The 4770-nt window shown below is 35.3% G+C and overlaps 1 long non-coding RNA gene across 5 annotated transcripts; it reads right to left on the reverse strand.

Annotated features, from left to right (window-relative positions):
- Positions 1–690: 690 nt before the first annotated feature.
- LOC113358291 lies at positions 691–4396 on the reverse strand. Of its 5 annotated transcripts, XR_003364434.1 has the most exons (12): positions 4066–4396; positions 3495–3692; positions 3315–3393; positions 3185–3226; positions 2916–2988; positions 2700–2816; positions 2088–2265; positions 1866–1963; positions 1595–1753; positions 1348–1465; positions 1155–1199; positions 691–999 (listed from the first exon to the last, which is right to left on the reverse strand). It is a non-coding gene; the product is annotated as an uncharacterized LOC113358291 (long non-coding RNA). The 5 variants fall into 5 exon arrangements; XR_003364435.1 differs by having other exon boundaries at positions 1595–1963; positions 3495–3686; XR_003364437.1 differs by having other exon boundaries at positions 1595–1963; positions 2947–2988.
- Positions 4397–4770: the final 374 nt, after the last annotated feature.

Here is a 4770-nt window from a genome sequence, read left to right on the forward strand (position 1 = left end):
GATAAGGGCGCCTACTACAACTATGGGCTAAGACTAAGACTTACATTGACAACTATGTGCTTACATAGACTAGGCCCATGACACGTTCTAAGCTCCAATTTAATCATTGAAACATTCTTGGAAGACGGGAATAGCTGTCTCACACAAACTATTAGCTTCAAAGCAATTTTCAAGTGATCAATTACGAAACAATCCGAGTCTACATCAAATGACTGTCTCATACAAATCATGTAATATGTTACCAGGCGATTTTCACATGATCATCTTTTGACTCTCTTCAAGAATAAAAGATGAACTTGGTTAAAGCGAAAGCTTACCAACACATATTTCGAGAAATATGTAAGCGAGCTAAACTCAGCTGGAAATATCAAATGTGTATAATGTAACACTAGTGGAAAAAAGCCGTTTTAAGATTAGTTGAAAAGTGTCGTATTAACGAGTTATAGGACACTTTCGAAATGCCTCTGAAAGTGTCGTAGATTCAGTTTCTTTCCAGACTTTCAAGTTGACTCAGATTTACGATATTTCCAGGTTGTCGCTAGGTACGACAACTGGATCACGTCGTAGATTTCATTATATTAATATAAAAAAATACTAGTCAGCTCTGGCTGGCTGATTGGAACCACTCCTACTGGGCTGAAATAATTCTGATTCAAAACTCAAATTACACTAAACTGAAACTCAAACGACACTGAAATTCTGCTGGAATCAATTTACAATTTCATATGCTTGGACGACATATTTCACCATTCAACCAAACTTTCAAATTCAAAGTACAAAATCAATCTACAAGTTCAAAACACAATTGAATTCAGTTTAAACAGATGCTCAAAAGCACCAAAAAAAATCTACGCAAATACAGAATTCGCACCATAAGTTCTAAAAGGATAATTCTTTCTTACAATCAGTGCAGACTGCAGAGCAACCTAATAAATACAAACTGCAGCAAAAACCAGCTAAAAAATGGAATGACCTGCCCAATTCAGAACTTGCGAGGACCTGGAGAAAAGAAAAGCTTGGGTATTAGAAGTTTAACTGCAAAGAGGTCCTTAAAAAAGGTAAGACACCACTAGCTGAATACAATGTAGTCTTTAACATCGATATCAAATTTTCAAAGATTCTCAGTTAAATAAAGGACTTGGCTATTCAATTACCTTGGTCAGTAGTAGTGTGTGGCACTAGAAGACCATTCTTGTTTCCTACAAGAAATAGCAAACAGAATCAAAACAAACACTACAAAAGGAAAACACGATCAATCAGTTTCCATACGAAAACTTCGCATCTTGCAAGTTTAAACCTCCTATAACAGAAAACTAAGAGATGTCTATAAAAAGATAAACAACTTACCAGCATGGACAAGATATGGAATCATAGCTAACCCTTGAGATCACATGACTAGTTACATCATCAAGCTGCAATACTCATAGATAACCCTTGGGATCACAAGATCATTTACATCAACTAGCTGCAATACACATACAAGTGGAGGTAAGAACCAATAAATGAAATGAAAGATAGCCCTGCAAAATAACTATCCGCTTGTTCAATCTCATTACACATATTACAGAGATAAGGGAATCCATTATAAGCATACCGGAAACCCCAAGAAGAACCTAGTTGCAGCACGACGCCGAGGTTGCAAGAATGGAACACCAATTACTAGATATACACATGATTTAACATGCACAACACCATCACTACTGGTGCGAATGGTTTCCCATTTACACCATCACTAATGATTGTTCACCAACTACTGGTGGGAATGATTTCCCATTAACACCATCACCACCAAATAAAATAACACGTATGAGTAAGCAAAACCTTAATAACGGAATGCTCTATGCTTAAGTTTCTTTTGAACTTACCATGGATGTTAGTACAGGTAGTACATAGATACTAAACAGGGTCTCGACTCTGGTGTGATCTATATTGCTTAATTGGTAGAAAACCAGGAAGAGACAATCTAGTGCAGATTCATTGACACCATCCATCCAAGAAGAAAACAAAATGAGCAGTTAAAGTTGATTGAATTCGATATCAGTTATAAGGAAACAAATAGTTGAAGTAGATAGTGATATGAAACTTACCTTCCAACTAGTACTGACAAGGGGGGCACTTGTTATCCTGTCTCTATAAATTATTCTTCTTCAATTTAAGCAAGATTAAATTCCATTAAGCGTTGAAAGTTGAAACTCCCATCTAACAACTGCATCATCCATGACTTACCCCTCCATGAAAAACGAAGGATAGGCACACAACAAGAACCTGCAATACACAAAACTAGATCAAAATTCTCCCTTAATCAAACCTATAAAAAATACAACATTAGATAAAAATCCTTCCTTACACTTTTAAGCTTAAATATATCTTAAATTGTTACGTATCAACCATAACATACGGGAACCTGTTTCCAACCATATTATACATAGACATGGGATGCCTGCCTAACTAATCTGGTCTAAAGTAACTTACAAAAAATACTGAACTATAAGTTGAAACTAAATCTCCAAGTTCTCCAACAGACCTTCCAAGAAGGAGTGAACAAACATCTTCAAATCCCAATGAGAGTTAAAAAGAACACCAATATCTACAATCACTACATTCCTTAATCCTTACAACACAAGTTAAATCAAGATGGGACAGTGCAAATTTCACAACAATATTGCAACAAAAAAAAGCTAGGCATGACAGTAACAAACCTTTCACTTCATGTGACTGCTTGTTCCCTTTTTCTCATATATCATTGACTACAGTAAAAAGGGAAACCCATATTATAATGTAATGTGCAGGCACGCATTGTTTGCTGAATTTCATACCTGTCAACAACACAACTTAAATCAGATCAATAGTACTCACCAAACAACTCCATGTTCAAAGATATTTAACAAAGTTGAGAATGGAATTAGAATACATACTATGGAACTTAGTTCTAACCAATAGGATTACCGAAGATCTTTGCAGTAAAGTGTAAGCAGCATCACAGATAACCTAAATAATTCACCACAAAAGATATCAAAAACAGATTGCATTACAAATTAATTCATTACAAGAATGTTATTTACTCTCATGAATGAGTCTTTGAATATAGCCCAGGAGAAAATACAAATTGCAATTACAAAACAGAATAACATAGAAAGGTTTACATTTCAGTTTCAATGTAAGAGTCGAAGAAAGAAAATCTTACTATGGGATGACTTCATTCTCTTCTCCTGGAGCTTGTCTATTACTGAAACCATCAATACACGGATTAGAACCAGCAATGAAATAAATCAATTGCATATATTGAAAGTCAGTACAAGATCTGGATCAATTACCCGCCGCCGCAACTGCAGCCCTGTCTGAATGGGTGTCTTCTTTATACTGCTCAGTTTCGTGCAACTCTCTTACCATTCCCTGCAAAGTACAACAAAAATTATAAGCAAGTGGAAAGCAAATTAAAATAGTACCAAGTGAATCGAAAACAAATATGCATATTACAGATCTTGTTAAACTACCAGTTGGACTTTGTTGTTCCATTACATGCCGAGGCCGCACAATACCATCTCTTCCAGTTCAACTCCCTGCCTTGCTTCCTTCCCTCTCATCCTTACTGCCTTGTCTTTATCGTCACTAGCCACAAATGCCTCCCAATATTCTTCGGATTTATTTTCCTCTCGGTTTTTCTTTCAGCAACAGTAGCACCTTAGCTAAAACTGACACATGATCAATCAAATAGAAATCATAACCCACAACATCACAACATTCTAGCCCACAACTTCAGAAAATTTTAGAGTTTACTTCATTAAGAATTTCAGAACTTCAAAAAATACATTTAGATAGAAATCATGATAAAAATTAAACACATAAAAATACAAAATAAATGCAACCCAATCCTCAGATTAATCGAAAATCCCAAAAAATAAATAATCATGAGCAAACCTAATACACATCTCAAATAAACAAAATTGACGAAGAAATATAAGATCTCACTGGTAATTAATACCATAGGTTTAAAACCAAAAACACCGTGATTTGATTAATACATATAAATAAAAATGGAAGAGAAGTAACGGCATGAAATTATACCTCGGAGAATGAATCGGAACTGAACAGAAGCCGAAGAAGGATTCTCTTTTCTCCTTCCGTTTGACTCTAGTTTCTCAGATCTTAACTATTGATAAAATAAAATGGATTTTGATTCTAGGGTTTGGGGGTTTTATTGATTCTGTGTAGAAAAACTAAACAGTAATAAACTTCATTAACATTAGAGTTTATGATTTAGCAATCTGATTGTGATGATAAAAAACGAGGTTAGCTTTTCGATCGGTAATTGTTAAGAAAAGGGGATCTTGGATCTGTGAAGGAGAAAAAAGAAGAGAAGGAAAAGAATGAAAGGAGAGAGAAAAACATAAAGGAATGGGAGATAAAGTCGATACTGTAATAGATAAAGTAGATATGGACGAGGGCTGGAAAGTAAAATCCACCAAGGAATCAACTCCATAGAAGTGCAGTTGTCTAAGTCAACAAAGTCCTACCACAACAACTTCTTGACTTTAGTCAACAACGCCAAATAGTGTCGTCGTGGAAGTCAACCAAAGTCATAACATAACGACGTGTTGACTTTAGTCAACAACACTTTTCGAATGCAGTTCAATCGCGATATGTATTTAGTGTCGTTTCATAATGTCTCAGATAGCCCATTTTCCACTAGTGTAAAGTCTATATAGCTATACGACTTTTGTCTCAATAGGAGATAGAATAGAAATAGACTTCTGAGTGACAGATGAGTTC

The sequence above is a fragment of the Papaver somniferum genome, chromosome 3 (assembly GCF_003573695.1).
Source record: "Papaver somniferum cultivar HN1 chromosome 3, ASM357369v1, whole genome shotgun sequence".
Taxonomy (NCBI): Eukaryota; Viridiplantae; Streptophyta; class Magnoliopsida; order Ranunculales; family Papaveraceae; genus Papaver; species Papaver somniferum.